Source organism: Ambystoma mexicanum, chromosome 1q (genome assembly GCF_040938575.1).
Source record: "Ambystoma mexicanum isolate Mex_15411 chromosome 1q, UKY_AmexF1_1, whole genome shotgun sequence".
Classification (NCBI taxonomy): Eukaryota; Metazoa; Chordata; class Amphibia; order Caudata; family Ambystomatidae; genus Ambystoma; species Ambystoma mexicanum.
In genome coordinates this window covers 310,774,826-310,797,126 of record NC_090922.1, presented here as the reverse complement: position 1 = coordinate 310,797,126, position 22,301 = coordinate 310,774,826, and the positions used below count along the sequence as shown (strand labels likewise).

Here is a 22,301-nt window from a genome sequence, read left to right as displayed (position 1 = left end):
ATCCTCATCTGTGAGGACACACGTTAGCTCTTAATGTAGATCCTCCTCCAAGGTCCTTCGAAACCTAGATACAGGGGTAGAAGGAAAGTCGTTGAGGTCTCTGGAGAGAAAGGGCCTCAGAATAGGAGACATTTTTCTCTGTCCATACATCCCTCAAATTTCTCCCTGTTCCATGAGGATGAACCAGGTGTGTGTCATGATGCCTACCTCCAAGGAGCCAGGTCCGACCCAGCAACCCCAGAGGCAGGCATCATTTCCCACAGGGAAGTGCCAGCGGGCCCAAGTTGGGGCCCTTTGGACGCAGTCCTGGCGCCTTAGGCGCATGGCTCATGTTGGACCCCTGTCCTGGCGCCTTAGGCCCCAGGCTCATAAAGCTAGACATGTGTTCAAGTGTTTTAAGGTGCACTTACCTGATGCAGACCATGCTGCTACATCCAGGCCCTCTTGAGGCTTGAATGGAACTACTTTACCTGTGGAGCTACTTTCCCCTGGGTGTGGTCGGGGAAGGATACATAACGAACTTCTTCCAAAGCTATTTAAACCACGCCCGATCAGCAACTCACGCTTCGCGTTGTTCTGTTCCTCGCAGCTGGACGCTCACTGTGTCAGCTCCTGCATCTGGACTTCAGCCACGCCTGTCAGCACCCTGGGTCACCTGCTAAGAGAGAATTGGAGAGAAAGAAGACCTTACCTGCTAAAGCTGCATCACGGAGACTTCACACCGACGATCCTGAAAGGGAAGACATCATTTTAAAAGCATTTCGCTTCGATCGCTGCAGCGCTGCATTTCACTCACCTATCCTGGGCACCTCCATCTTCAGCAGCGATCATGCGGATCCGCAGCCACTCCCCAGAGCCTAGAGAGAAAAAGACAAGAACACAAGGTGAGAGAAGGAAGGGAATAGGAAAAGCTCAGTTTCCTTCTAAGACTTACCTGTTGGGTCATTCCCATTTCATTTCATTTCGGGTCCTGCCGCTTCCTGGCATTCCGGACCCCGGCCCCTATGGGGAAAAAAAAGACAAAGACATTGAATGAGCGAATGCAAAGACATTACCCGAACGCTCATCCAGAATTTACCTGTCATTTACTGGAACTGCACGTTTCACTTCGGATCGGCGCCATATCTCCGGCATTCCGAACCCCGGCCCCTAAGGGGAAAAAGACATAAGCGTTAGCGCTTGCAGCAATAAGACAATGAACATTATTATTAAGCTTGAACTTTGGAACTTGCTACAGAACTCTTACAGCGCCTTACTTGAATAGTCAAGCTTATTTGAACTCCCGTCAAACCTCAATCCAGTGAAGTAACTGGGTTTCAACGCACCCCTGCATCAGAAGCAGGATGGAGAACTCATCCTTCCAGTCCCTAAGGTGAGACTTCACGGGGAATCGAGGAAGGGTATCGTGGAGGGTTGGAAGGCTTGACCATTATCCGTCAGTAGGTAATACTCCCTTTCCTACGAGCCAGTGAACCCATCTTCAGAGTCCTGCGTTTCACCATAGAAGAAGCATCAGCACTCAAAGCCAGACCTGCGCCTCCGTGGGAATCAGGTGAGCGTGACAAGGTGTCCAGGGGAGGCAAGGGTTCACCATCTTCCCTGTGGCATCGAGATATTTTCCCCGAATATGCCCGACAAAGGGACAGGACTCTAAACTTAGGCCTGGCGGGGTTCTGGGCGCTGTGGTGTACCTTTCAACACGTCTCTCGGCCGTTCTTTGTATTTCGCCGCCTCCTTTGACCGCTCCTTCAGTCTAACTGCCAAAGTAATCCTAGTGATGCTGTCAGCAATGGTAGGAGAATCCGGGCGGTCTACCTGCTGAACCGGAGGCTGAGCTGAGGATTTTGCTGCCACCGGAACAACCAGAGGCTGAGCGGAAGATTGACGCCACCGATGAACCAGGCGGCGAACCGGGGGCTGAGCAGTGGATTTTGCTGCCACCCGGCCCTAAAGCGGCATCTGCACGTCCGCCTGGAGCGCTTAGACGTCTGCGTGTCTATTAGTGTTAGCGACCTTGACTTTGGATTGCCCAGTCGCATGCTGCGACTGCGGTTGCGGGAAGGCTGCTTATCATGCAGATCAGAGGATACAGTCGAAGATTTAACCCGTTCCGTTGGCACTTTAGTACGCTTCGAAACAGTCACAAAGCAGAACCTTGGGTTGTGTGTTTGGTGTTATGATCGTGTGCAGCCCTGTCGCCGGGTGTTTTCCCCATAGTGTGACTCACGTCAGGCCTGGTAGGGTCGTGGACTGAGAGTGGTCTGCAGTTAGGTCAATGGCTTCCGACATGGAGGCCTGGTCATCTAGTTCCCCCATCACTTTCGGCGGTTGCAACAGCAGGGGAAGAACATTCGGCCTGCAACATGCCGTAGGCAGTCCACCGCTTTAAGCAGCGCTCCTTAAGCGTTTTAGGGCGCAGGAGGCCGCGCAACTTGCATCTTTGTGGTCGAGGGGCAGACAATTGTTGCACCGAGAGTGCTCCTCCCAAGGATATTTGGCCTTGCACGAGGGACAAAACCTAAATGGAGACTTTTCCAAAGTGAAAGACAATGAGAGCGATGACGAAAGCCAGGGAGCAGAGAGTGTGAAAGAGGAAAGGCATACTTGTAAAGGATATGTCCACCCAGACCCCACTCTCCCTACTGTGTAGGCCGGCCAGAAGGCCCAGCCACGTGGACGGCAGCGCCACTGGGATCAACAGGTGCTGAAAATCCACAGCAGTCTTCGGCGTGGTTTCACAGGATTCAACAGTCGCAGTGACTTAATGGGAATAACAACAAAGTGAATAATGACAATAACCCTCGCTCTATTTAAGAGCTCTGCATTAGGGCGACCAGTAATCTGGGTGGAAAAAAACGATCTGAGGGACCTTGGCACGTGAGAGATTTTGGGTACACTACATGTCACATTAGGGATAGTGTTACAGACACGCCTATGCCAACGGTTCCCTTTCGATCCTCGAAAGACAAGATGCAATACTCTGCAGTTACCACTGGATATCGGACAATATGCACAGCATGCGATTCTAAGCAGATTAACAAGCATCAGAAATATTGTTTGTGTTCCTTTGGACCATTTGTATCACAATTTCGTTGCATCAGTTCTACAGCCCTCTCTTCCTCCCAATATAAGCCTGGCTGCTCTGTCTACACTACCCTGATCTCAGGTGGTACAGACTTAAACTAAGAGTGGGGTCTTGTACTGCCTCAGTTGAATGGTTTTTACTAAGCCCTTAGTTGGACTTAAGGAAAACTGTCCTAACAAGAAGCACTTACACTTAAAATTTACATAAAATTATGTATTTATTATATATAAACCAGAATCACTTTAAATACCTCATACGTTTACACTAGAACACTTAAGGATATACTTGAAAGGACATTTGCACTTGTGCTGTGGTAACATTTGTTGCAATGTTAGAAAGGGAAAAGGCAATGATATCGTATTATCGGTACTTAAGCGCCCATGCAGTTCTTAGAAGATTTACGGTAAGACATTTACTCTGCAAACACATAAGAAAGTAACTTAAAGGAAGGAAAATGGTTAGAGTAACACTAGTCTGGTTCAAGGTTCTAGAGGGTTTCTTTGCACAGCCAGTCTTGCAACCCTAGGGAAAGGCAGTTCGGGGAGGGCTCAAAGTCTTGACAAGCAGCAGAATACAAAGATTGCCTGTGAATTTGTCTCTAGTCTTTTAGACATTCTAAGGACTTCGGTGTGCCCAGGGTGACAGGTAGCAGACTCAGGCACAAAAAGATACAAAGACAAAAAAGAAAGTAGAACTGCTACCATCAAGGCTCCTACCCAATTTTTGTCAATGAATGAAACAAAATGGAAATCGGGGAGCCTGGTTTGATTGTACTAATGGAATGAATTCCTAGGTTAGTAACCCAAAGGATTGTCCAGAAAGAAAAAAGATCGAATAAGGAAATTCACACAAGTCTAGAGTTGTGAACATAAAAGGTTTGTATTGAAACAAAGAAACATCAAGGAAATACATTTGGAAACAATATGTATGAGACAAATTTCTAAAGGTTGTAAACATAAAAGGTTTGTATTAAAGCAAAAGAACATCAAGGAAATACATTTGAAAAACAATATGAATAAGACAGATTTCAATAATCTAGACAGTGAATAACTTAGTTGGATACTTGAGAATATCAAAAAACATTTGAAGGCAATATGTGTAAAAACAAATATCAATAGTCTAGACAACCAAATGGTTCTGGATTTAGAACATGCTCCATGTATAGTGCATGTAAGAGTCAAGAAGGTTTATGGGACCTGTGGGCATCTAGTCTTTTAGAAGCAACAAGTTAATAACCAACGATAGAGACGCTAAAATAGGACAATGTGACACAAATAGCGGCTTGACCCGGAGGTAAGAGGGGGTTGCCCTGGACTCAAATGCTCTGGAACGACTTTTTTGGAATCAGATAAGCAATACCCTTCCCCCCCCCCCAGTACCTTAGGTTAGAAGAAAATGTTTGTGCTGGATGCTTTGCGATGTTGCAGCTGTGAACCAGACCTCCGGATTCCTTGGTCCGATGACTGAAGGCAGGGCAACGGATGGGGTCTCAGCAGAAGTCTGAGGATCTGGGGCACAACTTTCAGCAACTTCTTGGTTCACCCTGTAGTTCTGGTGCCTTTTCTGCAGCACCAACAAAGGACCAGAGTCAATCTTTGCTTCCTGCAATCCCACGCTCTGATGAGGGGGTCTGGATGAGTTGGATCGGATCTTTGGCGTATCCTTGGGGGCTCAGCAAAGACTTGGACAGATTCAGCCTTTCCACAGTGATGCGCTCAAAATGGGCAGCAGGTCTCCTATTATTGGGGTTCCGCAGCTCTGGAAACTCCTAGGAGATGCTCAATTCAAAGATAGTCTTGGACTGGTTGTTACCACCAGCCAAAAGGGAAGGAGTCTTCTTTGAAGCTCCGCCGTCATACAGAAAACAGAGTCAGGACAGTAGTGGACACTTCACAGTACTGCAAAGGGTCTGCAGGCGTCTCTGGTCGTCTTCGGTTTCTTCAGCTTCCAGTGGTCGACTCGCCTTTCACTCCAGAAGCCTCACCTTTTATACAAGGATAGCACACAATCCTCTGCAATCTCTCAGCATCCCCGTGGGAGCTGGTCCTATTCAGTCACTCTGGCAGACAAAGGACAGGGGGGGGGGGGGGGGTGGAAAACTCCTCCCCCACTTCCTGCCTGCCCAGACGGGGACACCAGAGGGTTCCCACCAAAGTCAACACACACACCCACACCCACCCCCACCCCCACCCCCACCCCCACCCCCCACACCCCTCCCCCCCCCTCCTCTCCTCCCCCCTCCCAGAATGATAGAAGAAAGACGGTCAAAGAACTAACTACGCTAGTAATGGTGAAAAAGCACGGCAGGCCCCATGTTGGTACTTGGGTGCCCCAATTGCGCACTACCAAGGCAATGCACATAGCCTGTGGTACCAAAATTACACAATATGTGGTAAAACGCATCCACTGCCACCAGCCATAACTAGGAGATTGTCTATGTGACTAAACTCACAAGAGCATAGAGAAGGGGGATACTAGTCATCCCTTTGACACTCCACATAAAGTAGTGTATGCCAATCTCTCAGACTATAACGTTTTGGGAAAGATAGTAAGTATCTCTCTATCCTTAACAGTAGTTACTTGAGGATATAGGAAAAGACTCCGAAAGGAGGACCCGCAGGGTCCCCAGCAACACGGACCATAAGGAGCTGTGTGCTACAATATTAATATACATATGCCTTTAAGAGCAATGGAGCAGACAAGACTCCATAATACAGGTAGGATACAAAATAAGTTCCAAAAGACAACCCACAAGAATGAATGAGTGGAAAAAGGCTCAGGATTTAGAGAAAACTGTCCAGAAGTCCAGCAGAAAGTGCTGAGGGTCTCTCTAGGAAAGGGGATGAAGCATAAACATGATAAATCTCCCGAATAGAGGCGCAGGGAGAATTTTTTTCCATCAATGTTTCCAGTGTTTTTGAAGTTTACCATAAGCGGAGTCTTACAGGGGTACTTTCATTAAATCAATTTTCACTTGTATCTGGCAATAATTGCTATGCCTTTGTGATGTGCTTAAGACAGACTGATGGAAGAGAATGTGTTTTCACTTCTTTTTCAACTGCATAATGCGGATATGAGAAGCATATACTTAAAATGCATTTGCCATGTGTTTATAGCCCTGTTCTAGGCCATATTGACGTATCCATTCCCCTTCCCCTTCCAGGTCAAACTCCCCAATGCATTTTTCACTGGGTCCTGCTCAGCCGTGCGTGACTGACTTGTTGAAACTGGTCTTGGGACCGCCTGGTTACAATCCACATTTATTCCAGGGGATGTCTGTTGCTGAGTAAATGTGGCGTTAGTAGAGGTCTGCCCTTACCAGTTTGAATGGTGCAGATCCTTTCTATTGGTACAATGGCCAGCCCCCAGCCTGGATTTTGGTTAACAGGAGCACTGGAGACATTCTGGAGGTTGCCCAGTGGAGTCAAGAACACGGACATGACTGCACTAAAGAACTGCACGGCTGCTACTTAAGGCAACCAGCATTTGACCAGGGAAGAACCTTCATGGTGGCTACCTCGCTTACTAGTATCATCAATCCTTCCTGCACCAGTATCCTGTCCTTGTTGGACTTTGGGAGTGTCCTGGAAACCTCCCACCGGTCCCCTGTGGACAGCACACCAATTGACCAGGTATATCTGCTGCAACAGTCGCTACCCAGAGCTTGAGCTGGGGAGTTTGCGAGTCCTTGACTTGTAGTCCAGGAACATTACGGGCTGGGTAAGGAGGAGCAGGCTTTGGAGCATGTTCTTTTGCTGCCTCCAAGAACTGAGCCTGCTCACCCTGTACTGTCTTCCCTTACTGTGTTAGTGAGAATGTTCATTTCTGTGCTAATTTCCTCCCACCTTAGAGACCAGACCTCCCCCAGCTCTTTTGCTGGACTTAGGACTTTTTAATTTTAATTGGAGTGAGTAGGACCTTTTTCTCACTCTGATTTTCCCCGATTCGGATCTTATGTTTTCACTGTACTTGTGGAGTCTGACTACATAGGCACCTACTTTTTGTATCGTGACACAGCACCCTCAGTGCAGTGTCAGAGATCCCCTGGATTTCTATTAAAGTTTAAATAACTTTCCTTGGGTGAACTACTGTTCCCAAGAATAGTAAGGTGAAATTGATCTGAATTACCTTTTTACTTTGTAGGTCCAGCACACACCATCCTATGTGGAGTGCTGGGGGTTTACCTAGTAGCCCCTTATACTACTGTCTCATGTACATTTTGTTAACCTCACTACTTTAAATGGCTGGTGGCAACGGTTTACTTTTTTCTACCAGTGTGCTTTTTTACTGCAGGCTAAACCCTTGGCTGCAGTAAGCACCCATGGGTGACCATTTTGTCAAAATGGCTCCAGTCTTCTTTTTTTGCCATTTTCTGTTTGTGAGGTCTTTCTTGGCTTTTACTCTGTGCGTTGAGGCAGGTTTGAGCCCTTTGTTGTGCCTTTGGCAGGCTTCAGTCCCGAAGCCTGCCCCTAGCTCCACTGGGTCTGGAAGGACAGGACGTGAGGGAGGTTCCCAAATCCCCCGTCCTTTGTCTCTAGTTGTGCCTGATTGAAATCAGTCCTGATAGGCCGGATGTCTGTCCGGGAAGGACAGCCACCCTGCTGTAGGAATGACATCTTAATGCTGTGAGAGACTGAGAACAAGCTTAAAAGGAGAGGTTCTTGGGACTATGGGCAGAGTCAACAACTGGAAGAAGAAATTGCCCAGTGAAGCCCTGCTGCTGTGCGGACCTCCTTCGACAGAGAAACTCCAGACAGAACGACTTCTCCTTTGGGCTGGTGGGACCAACTAGCCCTGCAATGAACTTGCCAAAATCCCAGACTTGCTGTTCCTCTCCAGTCTTGCAGAAGCCCAATGCCAGGGGTTGAGGGTCTATAACAGAGTGCAACGTCTTCTGCAGAACGAATCCGGCCAAAAGCTCCAGGAGCCTCCTAAAGTCACTCCAGAAGCAGGAAATCTCAAACAAGGGCCCAGGATCGAGGGAGCAAAGTAAGTCCAACCAGAGATATTAGTTCTGCATCAGTGCTGTTTGCAAGGTGCTAAAACCGCGAAGAGCCACTAAATCGTAGAGAGCCTGAAGCTGCCCAAGTCCTTTCTAGAGTACTGCTGCAGAAGCCCTACAGATGTCCTCCCTCTTGTGCCCAAGACTGAGGCTCAGGAACAAGGGTCTGTTTGGCTGTAGCAAGACAGAATCTAGCTGGACAACTTTTCTTCAAACCAGAGGTACTTTTTGGGCTTGGGGTACTTCCCTTCTTGTCTTAAGTCGTGCTTTCTCACTTGAGAAGTGCACTTGCTTAATTTCAACTCCCCTTGCACAGGCTTATCTGCTTGTGTTCCTCCAGTGATTTTCTTGTACCGACTTTGTGAAAAACCTTTATCCAAGTAGCGCATCAGAATGTTCGACTGTCAAACTGACTATGGCTGTCCTGGCTCCCTAAAGGCACCCTTTTAATCTATTGACTTTGGCATTGCTCATCCTTTCATAGTTTGTAATTTGATGAACACTTTACTGCTGGAAAAGGCTTACCTAGATTTAATTAGAGGATTAAAACAGTCTTCCTTTTATAAGAAAGTATGTTCTAACCTTTCTATATCCTTAACGCTTCCTTTCTGAAACCCAGAGTCTAAAAAGTATATTGGCATTTAATATGCAATACTATCCTTGCTATTGAATGTCACTTCAGGGTGTAGGAGAAATGTGTTCGCATTTCCAAAGTGTATTCACCAACTTTATTATCTTTGTAACAGTCATGCAAACTTTGGAATCACTTTACAAACAATTGCCTTTTTAAATAATGCTTAACTAAAACTTGTGTAAATAAATATAAATTTATAACAGAATCCTTGAGTGTAAGTGTTACTTGTATTGACTGATTTAATCTGTACAGCTCTACAGTTCACATTTACCCCTCTTGCTCAGTCACACTACCAGCTTAAGTAGTATAGACCTACACCAAAAGGTGAGTTACCTAATACCAAGTAGATGAGTCTTGTGTAGTCTCACAGCGTGACTGCACTGGTTCTTACCCAACATTATTGGCGGGGGAGGGGATTCATCCTCATTGTGGCAGTGTTGTGGCTGATATCCTGGGGTGTCTGGCCCATCCTGCTGCAAGTCTGCTAGAACCATCACAGACCCAAGGACATTCCCGGGAGGAAATCATTTCAAGGCCACTTTGGCCAGAGCCTTCATTTTATCGAAACTGGACTACTGTAACTCCCTATACGTGGGTGCCCACAAGTATATCATTAACAACATTCAGATCCTCCAAAATAATGCCCTTAGAGCAGCCTTAGGCATCTCTAAAAAAATAAATAAAAAAAGTCCACATTTCAGAGATAAGGAGAGAGAATAACTGGCTCACCACGAGCTATAAAATCTTGCTTAAAACTGCCTCTCTAACATATAAATGCTTAAATAATGCTGCTCCTCGCTACCTTATAGAGATTCAAAAGAAAATCTTCCGTTCGGCCAACAAGAATGGCCACTTCAAATTGCCTGATTGTACCAAGGTTTAAACTCAAAAAAGTTGGAGGGAGCAGCTTTTCAGTCAAAACCGCACAGCTCTGGAACTGCCTACCCCCTTCCTTAAGGGTGGACCAAACCCACCCGAGCTTTAGACGCAACATCAACTGGATTAAAGAAAATTACCATTTATACAACTGGTTTCATCCCATCTCATGCACTGCACATTGCTATTGTATTGTATGACGTATCGTCTTTGACTACATTGCCTGTATACACTATTCGGACCTTTGTATCACTGTACATATTGTCCCTCCTGTATATATTTGTATCTATCATACAGTTTTGCAACCCTAAGCTGAAAGTATTCTTGTTCTTCTGCGCCCGGATACCCTCGGGTCTGGTGCACATCTATATAAATAAAAATGTAAATGTTTGTTTGTTCAAAATCTTACATCTCCGAAAGTTCTTCACTGACTGCTTTGAAATTTTGACACAACGTTGCATTCGAATAGGCGCGTGTTTTTATATACCTACCTGTGACGAGTAAAAACATGCCTTTTCTTAAAACAGCACCATCTTTTGGACGTAAAAGCAACACACGATATAATGAATATTTTACGTTTCCGTGGCTCAAATACGTGCCGAGGAAGCAGCAGAGCGACGTGCAGCCAGACTTCAGGATGCACGGTTGCGAGCATGGCGATCACGTTCTGCAGCTTCAGATCTGCTTCGTTCTCAACAGAATGAACGAGACAGGCTGAGAGTGGCTGAAAGACGTCAACGAGAAACCGCAGATCAGCGTCAAAGAAGACTCCGTGCTCAGCTATCACGCAATTACAATCGCCTTGCATTCCGGTACAACCCAGCTGATTATATTTTGAGCTTGCAGGTTCTCATCGGCACCATGACTGAAGTGTGTCCTTATTGCAAGGCTCTGAAATGTAATGGAGAAAGCAAAGGAATGTGTAGCGCTGCCAGGAAAATTAACTGCCTCAACTTGGATAACCGCCAGAGCCATTAAAAACTTTGCTTGCCGAATATACCACTGAATCAAACCATTTTCCATCTAACATCAGGAAATACAACTTATGCTTCCAAAGAACAAGTTACTTCTTACCTTGTAATGTTCTTTCGATGGGATTTTTCTCTAGAGGGCGCTGCGCGTCGACGTCCGCCGAGTCGACGTCATCCTGCCTATAAAGGCCGCGCGCAGCGTCCGTTGCTCAGTTCCGTTTTGTAGCCCACAGTATTTCTGTCTGGACAAGACTTATCACCCTGAAGGAGCGTAAGCTGTAACAAGGGAAGTAGAATGTTCTGACTCGAGTGTCGTGTAGACCGTTGAGACCTCCGTCCCCAAGTGACGCACAGGGGTACCAAAAGAAACCCGCTGTGCGACCTTTGGAGCCACAGGTGGGAGATGTTACTTCCCGGATCCACGGAACCTCTGGAACACCGATGCTGCTGCAGAAAGAACGAGGTTAAGTACCAGGCAAATACAATATAACAGTAATCAAAGGATCTGAGTAATCTTACCTATCCGGTGATTGGAAAGCCCGGGAAACCTAGTGAAGGAGGTTCGAGACTCAGATGAGAGGCGGTTCCCTGAACAATAGGGAACGGAGTGAGGTGTGGATACAGGAAAGTCCACCTGTAGAGCTGAAGACGTAGTTTGAGTTCCCAAAGGGAAATGGCGTAGAAGTCCAACAAGGTACCAAGGGATGATCCGAAGGCAGGTGAGGGACGGGTCGAGGTTCAGCAATGGTTAAACAGTTCCAAGCAAAGGTACAAAAGGGTAATCCAAAGAAGTCCAGGTGAAATATCCAAGATCAAGGTAAACCAACAGAGTATATCACACGTAGCGCCAAACAAAGTCGAAGACAGCTGAGAAGCGATGGTTGCTCCGTGCATTAAGCCTTATATACTGTGCGCTTCTGAGTCATGCGACGTCCACCATGATCACGTGGGAGACGTCGCTCTGAATCACGTGAGCAAATGAATGATCTGTGCGGAGGTGTTCCGCCGCCCCTTCTGCTGTATGCTCTCCATGGCAACTGACAATGCAGGAAGGGCTGCAACCGGGCACGTACATTGTACCTGGTACAGATCTTTCGGTCCTTTGGGGCAACCACATCACGTTGATAGTCTCGAACCCTGGAGGGAATAGTGTGGGAACCCGAGGTAGGTGTTGTGGAGATGTTAGCAGTGTTCCGGTGTGCAGAGGAAAGTCTAACATAGAACTGCGGGAATGGATGGGAGGGTCGATAAGGAATACGTCGGAGGAACATCCCATCGAAAGAACGTTACAAGGTAAGAAGTAACTTGTTCTTCGAAGGGATTGTGTCCTCCGACGTATTCCTTATCTTAAATGGAAAGTACTGACTTCATGCTGCCTTCTATTGATGAATAGAGTGCAATACTGCCCTTCCAAACCTAGTCTCTTGACTGGAGGAGGAATCCAAGTTGTAAAATCGTGTAAGTGTATGGACGGACACCATGTGGCAGCCGCACAAATTTCTTTAACCGGCACTCCTCTTTTGAGGGCCGATGAAGCAGCAATACCTCTGGTCGAATGAGCCCTAAGGTTTTGAGGGGGCTCTTTTCCTGCCAGTTTATAACATTCCAAAATGGCTAGAATGATCCATCTGGAAATGGTCTGCTTAGTTATCGGTAACCCCAGCTTGTGACCTGTGTAGCCTACAAACAACTGGTCTGCTTGTTTTATCCTGGCTAGTCTACTGATGTAAAAACTTAAAGCCCTTCTAGGGTCCAGCCTGTGTAACCTCTCTTCCTCTTTCCCCGGATGAGGAGGAGGATAGAAAGCTGGCAGGGTAATCTTCTGAGTGATATGGAATTCAGAAACCACCTTTGCGAGGAAATTAGGCTTCACTTGCAGGACAACTTTGTCTTTGTGAAAGATTGTATGAGGGGGTTTACAAGAAAGAGCTTGTAACTCGCTCACCCTTCTAGCAGATGTAAGTGCTATTAATAAAACAGTTTTAAGGGTAAGGAATCTTAACGAACAAGAATGGAGTGGTTCGAAAGGTGTGCCCATCAGGAAAGTTAAGACTAAGTTTAAATCCCATAGGGGAACCTGGAATGGTCTTGGGGGATAAACGTTGGTTAACCCCTTTAGAAACTGTATTACCAAGGGTAACTTGAAATAGGATGGTTCTTCCGCAGTGGGCTTAAAGATGGATAGCGCTGCGGGATAGCCCTTAATGGTGCCAACTTGAAGGCCTGAATTCACCAAATAGAGTAGGAAGGACAAAACCATTGGTGTACCACATGAAAAAGGGTCGATATTCTTTTCTGTACACCAGCTGCAAAATCTGTTCCAACGGCAGCGGTATAAAGACTTTGTTGCTGGCCTCCTTGCCGAAAGCAACACCTCCATATCATCAGGGAGGTCCCAATCCTTGTACCTCAGCCTTTCAGAAGCCAAGCGTGAAGGTTTTGATGTCTGGATGGAGAACCTGACCTCCCTTCTGCGAGAGTAGGTTCTCTCTGAGTGGAAGTCGAATTGGAGGGCAGATGGACAAGTCTAGAAGGTCCGGGTACCACGTTCTCCTGGCCCAATCCGGGGCAATTAGGATCATGGTTTTCCGGAATCTTCTCAACCTCCTGATCATTTGATGAATGACAGGGACCGGTGGGAACGCGTACAGAAGTGGAAACTCCCAGACCACTATGAACGCGTCTCCCAGAGCTCCTCTCGGGGGAAATTCCCTTGAGCAGAACAGGTCGCACTTCCTGTTGACACTGGTGGCGAACAGATCCACCTGAGGGGTTCCCCAAAGGGCGAAGATCTCTTGAAGGACTTCCTGAGCTAGTTCCCACTCGTGGGAGACTGCTCTGCCTGCTCAGAGCGTCCGCTGTCAAGTTCTTCTCTCCGGCTAGGTGAACTGCCGATAGAGAGATTCCTTCTTGGATTGCCCAAAACCAGGGCTGCATCGCCTCTCTGCACAGAGGTAGTGATCCTGCTCCTCCTTTTCTGTTGAGGTAATGCATGGCCACTGTGTTGTCCGTCATTATCAGGACATTCTTTCCTTGTACAGATGGCTGAAAAGCCTTCAGCCCGAGTTTGATGGCTCTCAGCTCTAACAGGTTGATGTGTAGTCTGGACTCCGATGGAGACCAACGACCGCTGATGGTCAAGTCGTTGGCTCCCCACCCCGTGAGTGAGGCATCCGTGACTACTGTTATCTCCGGGCCAAGGTTGCCAAAACTGCTCTCCTTTCAGAATGTTCTCCTGATAGGCCCACCACTGAAGGTCTCGAGCCACCCTGTCGGGAACCTGAAGAAGATCTGTCATTCTTCCTGAGAATTGTGACCACCGAGTCCTCAGTGCCCACTGGAGAGATCTCATTCTCAGGCGAGCCTCTGGCACTAGGAAAATGCAGGTTGCCATGAGGCCTAGCAACCTCAAAAAGTTGAAGGCTGGGAGACGTTGGGCATTTTGGAACTTGGTAACCATCTGTAGAATATCTTGAGCCCTCACCTCTGGTGGCGAGGCTTTTCCCAGGGAAGTGTCCAGGATCGCTCCGATGAACTGGAGTCTCTGTGATGGTATCATTTGTGACTTCTTTAAATTGAGGGAGAAGCCCAGTCTGAAGGGAGTGGCAAACGTGATTTAGCTGGATCTGAGCTTGTTCCGAAGATACAGCCCTGATGAACCAATCGTCCAGCTAGGGGTAGACGTGAATCCCTTCCCTCCTTAGACTTGCCGCCACTACCGACATTAACTTGGTGAAGACCCTTGGGGCGGAGGTCAGCCCAAATGGCAGTACCCGAAATTGATAATGAGAGTTGCCAATTGCGAACCTCAGGTATTTCCTGTGTTTGAGATGGATAGGCACATGGAAATAAGCGTCCTGGAGGTCCAGAGATACCAACCAGTCCTGGAACTGAAGGGCCTGAAGGATCTTTCCTGAGGAATTTGTTCAATTCTCGCAAGTCCAAGATGGGTCTCAGTCCTCCGTCTTTCTTTGGAATGAGAATGTAAGGGGAGTACCAGCCCTTGTTCCTCTCCGCCACAGGTACCGGTTCTATGGCACCTTTCTCTAGCAGGTCTAAAATTTCCTGCAAGAGGTGCGGATCAGGAGCTTTCTGAGAGCTGATCTCCGGTGGATGACTCTGAGGTATGCGTAGGAGAGGCAGGCAGTAACCTTGGACAACTGTTTCCAATGCCCAAGCATCTGACGTGATAGCCTGCCATTCTGCCAGATGTTGAGTTAACCTGCCTCCTACAGGTGTCCTGTGAGGGAAGTCCTCAGAGTGGTTTTGGGGCGGCTGGTGCAGATGCCGATCGTAAAGAGGCACCTGCTGTTGCTGCGGCTTTTGAATATCTACCCCATCCACCTCGGGTAGTTCTTTGTCCCCTTTGAGCCGGTCGTCCTCTACCTCTTCCGAATGCGGAGTAGAAGTGAAAGGACTTACCCTCGCAGAGGTTCCTGTGGGACGAAAAGGTGTCTGACGGATTGCAGCGCCTAGGGATTTTGCTGCTGCTTTTGATGTCTGCAGTTTTTCTAAACTGTCATCCGCCTTTTTCCCCAAACAAAGAAGAGCCATCGAATGGCATGTTCAAGAGCCTGGCTTGCACATCTGGGGCAAAACCAGACTCCTGTCAGCCGAATCAATGCCCGTCAGGAGGGATTCGCACATAGCATCTTTACCGTCCTGTATGATATTTAGGAACGCCTCCCTTTCTTCTCCGGGATGCAGTCAGCCGCTGTAGAAGCACACTCCCAAAGTGTATGGCTGAATCTAGCAAGGCTGCAAGTAGCATTAACAGATTTTAATGCCATGCTACATGCCGAAAAAAACTCTTTGCCATAGCATCATATTTCTTATCGTCCCTGTCCTGTGGGACGGTAGAGTAAGCAGTCTTGACGTCAGTAGAAGATGCTGCCTGTACCACCAGACTTTCTGGGGATGGGTGTTTTGACAAAAACGCCGGGTCTGCAGAAGACACCCTGTATTTTGTAGACAGCTTTTTATTTACTGCCGGGACGACATCTGGGGTTTCCCAGTTCGTCATAATCTTCCTCTGAAGAGCTTTATGAAAGGGAACTACAGGATCCTCCTGTGGATCTTTGTCAAGAATATCCGTGAGGTCATCTTGTTGGAAAGCCTGTGAAGGGGTTGACCACCCCATACATTCTGTGATAATGGCCATTAAGGCTCTATAGGGGGTTTCAGCATGCTCCCCCGGGTCTGGCCTAGCAAACTCCACCTCAGGGGAAGTGTCTAACCCACTTGCCTCATGTAAGGAATCATGAAGATCCTTTAACCTGCGTTCTTCTGAGGATAACTCCTCTCTAACTGGGGTTGCAGGTCCCTGCAACTCAAATGTGTCTTCCTGTTCAGAAAGTTCTCCCTCTTAACCTGGACAACAAGATCCTGGCCAAAATCCTAGCAACCCAGCTGCTTCCGATAATGCCAGCACTCGTGCTGGGAGACCAAGCCGGATTCATCCCGGGACGCAATATGACATATGGCATTAGAAGGCTTTTCGGCGTCATTGAGGCACTGGATCTGACACAGCAGGCAATAGCTGTGCTTCTGGACGCCGAGAAGGCCTTCGACTCTGTCGAGTGGCCATTCCTTTTTGCAACGCTCAAACAAATGGGGCTAGGGAACTTCTTCCTTAAGCTGGTCTCACTGCTTTATAACAACCCAACATCTTACATCAGTCTTGGAAATACGAGATCCCCCAGTATCAGGCTAGAGCGTGCTACAAGACAGGGCTGCCCCCTCTCAGCCCTTATCTTTGCCCTGGTGATGGAGCCCCTGGTTTCCAGATTGAGAGAATACCAAATACATCGAGGCCTCACGCTGGGTCCCCACAAACTAGTGGTCTCCCTTTATGCTGATGATGTCATGCTGTTTGTTAGTGACCCACAAAATAATCTTAACCCGATAATGCGTGAAGTAATCAGATTTAGCCAAGTCTCTGGCCTCAAAACTAACCATTCAAAATCAGTGGTGTTCCCGCTAACGCCGAATACCGTTAAATTCACAGACCATCATGGCTTCAAGTGGGAGAGCTCAAAGGTTCGTTACCTAGGTATTTATATGTCCCTTAGTTATAACGATATATTTAGGGACAACCATATGGCAACACTTAACTCCCTACAAGAAAGAGTCCAAAGATGGAAGTCTCTCCCGCTGACGCTCTGAGGTAGGGCCTCACTCATCAAAATGGTTATACTTCCCAAACTCCTTTACCTATTCACGAACATTCCCATACTTCTCCCAAGGGCATTTTTCCAAAAACTCAAAAGCCTCATACTGTCACTTCTATGGGCGGGGAAACCAGCACGAGTTGCCCACAAAACATTAACCTTACCCTCATCAAGCGGCGGCCTCGCTCTCCCAGATATGGAGAAATACTACTGGGCAGCCCAGGCGCAATTCCTAAGTCATTGGTATACTACACACTTTATATGTCCACATGTCCAGGTGGAACGCGCCCTCGCATCCCCCAACTTGTTGCGCGCCGTCATCATCAGCCACATCCCAGTACCTCATAACACGTTGAACACCGTATTATCAACCTATGCAATCTGGAAAAAGATCGCACAGAAGTATGCTGTGAATATAAGGTTCTCCCCCCTGCTACCAGCCAATTTTATTCCGGGGATTCCCCTGACAGCGGAAAAAGTATTTCTCAATTGGCTCCTCAAACTAAACATCCAATCTCTCGGCGATCTCTTCCCCGAGGGCATGTTCCTGACCCCGCAAAAAGCCAAAGAAAGGGGAGGCACCACCCCAGTGGACACGTTTCTATACTTCAGATTACGATACATACTGCAGGGCATGTTCCCATCGTTCCCCAAACAACCTGCAACGTGGGATCTACTCCATAACGTAATTCAGGCGAAGGGAGGCTAGTGTCATTATTGTACAAAACGTTAGTAACAGGCACAGTCAGCACTGACCCCCGAATAAAGGCAAGGTGGGAAACCGCTATTCAGACAACAATTCCTGATGAGGACTGGACATATATTCTCCGTCAGACCCAGAAGGTCGCATTAAATACACGCTACAAATTCATTTTAACTTCATACACCAGACCTACCACACCCCAGAAAAAAGCCATAGACATCACCCAGAACTGTCACCACAATGCTTGAGATGCGGCGCCGCAGTCGCAGATTTCATGCATCTAGCATGGGATTGCCCCGGGGTACATCGTTTCTGGTCTTCTGTTCTACAAACCACAGCAGCGGTGGTGGGTGAGGAGTTAGCCCCTGCCCCACTGATAGCGCTTCTTGGTCTGACCAAAAACCTACAACCCGCAGTGAGGAAACTAGCAGCCCTTTTATTGGTACTGGCACGCAGGAGGGTCGCAATGGCATGGGGCCGTGGCCCGGCCCCCACTGTTTCGGCATGGAAAAAAGACATCCTATATTGTCAAGATATGGACACCGAATTCATACGGACACTACCGCTGCATGCGTGACCACCTGACATTTGGGGCCCCTACACGGCATACTTGTTAAACAACGTCGTGTCACCAGACTCCCAAACTCTAGCTCCAAACTCAGTCGAAGATGGGGAAACCCAATCAAGGAAGGCGCAAACAACTGACAGTGACAAGGGGAACCAGTATTGAACTATGTACAGATACGTTGTGTGGCGGGGGGTTGGGGGGGGTTTGATGAGCAGATTAAATGGCACGTTGTACTTGTTATGGCTGCCCCCAGTTGGTGCAGAAGTATGTGTTTGAAGTTGTAAAACCCAAAAATAAAGTTTAAAAAAAAAAAAAGAAAGTTCTCCCTCTTCCAAAATTGAGGACATAGTTCTCAATTGTTCTGAACTCACAAAGGGTGTAAAACCCATCTCTAAGGCAGAGGGTGCCAAACTTGTCATAATCGGCCTCGAAAACGTTGATGTCGTCAACGCCGAAGGCTTCGGGCGTGGCGTCGAAACAAAGGCGGAGGCCTCGAGGTCCTCGATAGAATTGGGATTCTGCTCGAGGAAGTCGACAACCTCGACGCCATCGTGGACCTGGGGATAGTCACTGGGTGCGTCGTAACCGTGACTTTCCTTGGCGTCGAAGATGGTGTCGAGTCGACAGACCCGTGTGTCGAAGGTCCCTTCGACAACAGCGTAGAAGACACTGACCTCGGCGTCGACGGAAGGTTTCGAGGTCATAGCTTTACTCAAGGGTTCGTGACGCGCTCAAGAAGCTTCCTTCGCCGGGTACTGCGACTCGCGGCGTTTTTGACCTTCGGGTCTTTCGACCAGAGCATCGCTCTCAGCAGTCTTCGAGGGGGTCGAGGCCGCTTTCTCGAAGACGCTCATCATATTTTTGCGGAATTCCTCCCATTCAGCCCGGGAACTATGTTTCGTGGGGCAAGGGATTCTCTAAGAAACAGGAAGAGGAGGACGGAGAAGGGGATCTTCGACGTCTCCTCTTCGAGTGCTTCGATCTCGAGGAGTGATGGGACCCACTCCGAGATCTGGAGCGCGAATGGTGACGAGGAGACGAATGTCTCGACTTCGTCGAGGAAGAAGCTTTTGAAGTCTTACCTTTCTCCAGCTTCCCCCTACGCTCCTTCAGGGCCTTAGCTGTCATGGACATACAGTCCTCGCACTCCGAACAATGGTGTTCAGCTCCCAAACACCACAGACAAACTGAGGGTCAGTCAGCGACATCTTTTTCCCACAATCTCTGCATTTTTTGAAGCCGGACCGAGGGGTCGTCGGTTCCGACGAGGAAGCCATCGATTACGGATCGAATATCTCGAGGTAAAGAGGATAAATTTTCTACGAAACTGAGCAACGGTATTCTGAGGCACTGAGTAAGCGCGGAAAAACAGAACTGAGCAACGGACGCTGCGCGCGGCCTTTATAGGCAGGATGACGTCGACACGGCGGCTGTCGAGGGACATCGACTCGGCGGACGTCGACGCGCAGCGCCCTCTAGAGAAACATTTTCTGAGGCCAGCAGAGCTTGAAGGAGATATCTAAGATAAGGAACACGTCAGAGGACACAATCCCTTCGAATGAAGCCTTTCGGCTCAGAAATCGTAACAGCTCAATTCATGCCAACTTGTGTTTGCAATCACCATCAACAAAGCTCAAGGCCAATCGTTGGAATTGTGCGGTTTAGATCTAGACACGGATTGCTTCTCACATGGACAATTATATGTTGCGTGTTCTACAGTCGGCAAACCAGACAATCTCGATATCTGCACAGACAATGGAACAAAAAATACCCACAAGCATTGTGAAATTAAATATATTAGAAACGTGCGCCCTTTTCTTTATTTTCCATTTAACCATACTGAGCCACAGCAACAAACAAGGGTTCACATCTAAACCAATATATTTAAAAATAAAAAAAAATAAAGCACTGGGCACTGCTTGGGTGCATTACAAGAGGTGGCTGGTGGCAGTGGTTTCATTTTTTCTACCATTGTGCTTTTCTACCGCAGGCTGAATCCTCAGCTACAGTACAGCACCCATGGGTGACCATTTCGTCAAAATGGCCCCAGTCTTTTTTCGCCATTTTCCGGTTTCTGGGGATTTTCTTGGGTTTTACTCTGCACGTCGAAACAGATGTGAGCCCTTTGTCTTGCCTTTGGCGGGTTTCAGCCCTGAAGCACAGCCCTGGCTCCAGTGCGTCTGGAAGGACAGGATGTGAGCGAGGGTCACGAAACTCCCTGTCCTTTGTCTCTAGGAATGCCTCAATGTAACCAGTCCATATCAGCTGGCTTTCAGGACAGCCAACCTGCTGTGTGATCGACAGCCTAGGCTGTGCATGAATGGAAGAAACCTGCTTAAAAGGAGAAGGTTTTGGGAATAAAGGCAGAGCTGGCAACTAGGAGAAAGACTCGACGAAACCATTCATGAAGCTTGCTGTATCCTCCTGGACCTTTGAATTGCCCAGTGAAGCCCTGTTGTTCTGAAACTCCTTTTTCTGATTGTCAAGAAAAGCTCAGGAAGGGACGACTTCTTCCCTTTGGTTAGTGGGACCAACTAACTCCACTGGACCCACTTCCCAGACAGGCTGTACATCCTTTGCTGCTGCAGGAACAGAGTGCCTGGGGTAAAGTAATCCATAGTCATGTGAAACGTCTAAAATCTGTCTAGAAGCTCCAGGAATCTAAGAACCCTTCAGAAGCAGTATGACCAGAGCTAGAGTCCCCTCACCAGAGTGCAGGACCCAAGCAGTGAAGAAAGCCCAACCAGTATCCGAGGTCCACGACAGCGCGGTTTGCTAAGCGCTGAAACCGTGAGGTGCAGCTGAACCGAAAAGAGCCCGTAGCTGCCGATGACCTCCCAAGTACCGCCGCAGGAGCCCTCCAGACGCCCCCCCTCTTGTCCACACGACTGAAGTTCAGGAACACGGGGTCTGACTGCTATAGCAAGACAGAATCCAGCTGGATCACTTATCCAAACCGGAGGTACGGTTTCGGCTTGGGGTACTTACTTCATTGTCATTTAGCTGTGCTTTTCTCAGTTGGGAATTGCAGTGGCTTACCTTTAGAGTTGCTTCCAACTCTCTTTTCAAAGGCTTAACAGTTTACGACCCTACAAATTATTTTCTACAAACTAACTTTGTGCAAGACTTTCTGATCTAAACAGTGCCTCAGCTCCATAGACTGTTCCAATTTACTTTGGCTGTCCTGGCTCCCTGAAGACTCCAGTCCATTGACTTAGATATTGTGTGTCCCTCATAGGTGGTAGCTTGTTGTGAACGGTTACTGCTGGCTAAGGCTTGTCTAGACTTCATTAGAAGAATTAGTTGTCCTCACATGTACTGAGAACCTGTTTAATCTTTTTCCTGCCTTAAACGTTTCATTTCTGCAACCTCAGAATCTGCAAAGTATAACTAGTGTGATATATAAATGCCATTACTGTCCTTGTGATTGGAGTCACCTCAGGGTGTAGAAATTATGTAAGAAGCATATCCAAAGATCATCCGCTAATTTGTTCCGATTCTGAAAAGTAATTTTAAAGTATATTTACCTTGTTACACAAATTGCCTATTTAAAGAACACTTATTTAAACATTGATGTTAAATTAAATAACTATAACAGAAACCTCAAGTGTGTTAGTTGGATACTTGTATTCACAAATTTCATTTGTACAGCTCACATTTACCCCTCTTAGCTTGGCTGCTCAGTCACACTACCAACTTCTGCAGTACAGACCTATACCAAAAGGTGGGTTACCTAATACCAAGCAGATAAGTGGTCTCACACAGTGTGACTACATCAATTCTTACCGGTTTATGGTCTTTCCATCCAATTTTTTCTTTTTGCAACGGAAAAATTTGCATCAAATGCATTTTTTTCTCTTTTTTTTGCCTCCCACCCAAATCCAGTTTTTTTACCATTTAAAACACACAACAAAAATTAACCCTTTACCCCCCAAAAAACATGCATTCAATGCATATTTTGTCATTGCAAACCCCCTGATACAAATGCAATTTCGATGGAAAGGTATTTGATGCAAAGTCTAGATACCATTCTTACCCAGCAGAAACCATTTCCCAGTACTGATAGTCTGAAGGACTGACCAGTTTTCCCATGACAAAATGAGCAAAACATCAGCGGAGTGCGAAGTTTTTCACTTCCCTGTAAAATTCAGAATAGGTTAAAAAACAAAATTGGGGTTCATAGAATATGGAGCAAAAGTTGCCTAAAGAGAAATATTTCCTAATATTCACGCATACACACAACCATACACACAACCATACACACAACCATACACACAACCATACACACAACC

General features: G+C 47.3%; 1 protein-coding gene across 2 annotated transcripts in view; it reads right to left on the bottom strand.

Moving 5' to 3' along the window:
- UBE2M (ubiquitin conjugating enzyme E2 M) overlaps positions 1 to 22,301 on the bottom strand; it is a 503,284-nt gene that overhangs the window by 258,292 nt on the left and 222,691 nt on the right. The gene's annotated exons all lie outside the window — the stretch shown is intronic.